We start from the raw sequence: 257 nt of genomic DNA on the forward strand, positions 1-257 counted from the left end.
TAAATCGTATCCCAATTGTTTGAACACCCAAAATATTTTTCACTATCCCAATCACGAAAATTGATTTATTGAAATTTTTCAATAGAACATCGCTGTCTTGTACCAATCTTTTGAATGCAAAAAAAAAATTGTCCCATTTTTTTTTACCAATAGCCCAATATATAAATTTACAAATCTGTACAAATGTACCAATCGAGTGACACTGCCTTAAAAATTTATGCAATTTAAAAAAAAAATCTACAAATTTTCGTTAAAAT

This window comes from Rhagoletis zephyria, unplaced genomic scaffold (genome assembly GCF_001687245.7).
Source record: "Rhagoletis zephyria isolate East Lansing unplaced genomic scaffold, Rhagoletis_zephyria_1.1 Rzeph_scaffold_00771, whole genome shotgun sequence".
Lineage (NCBI taxonomy): Eukaryota > Metazoa > Arthropoda > Insecta > Diptera > Tephritidae > Rhagoletis > Rhagoletis zephyria.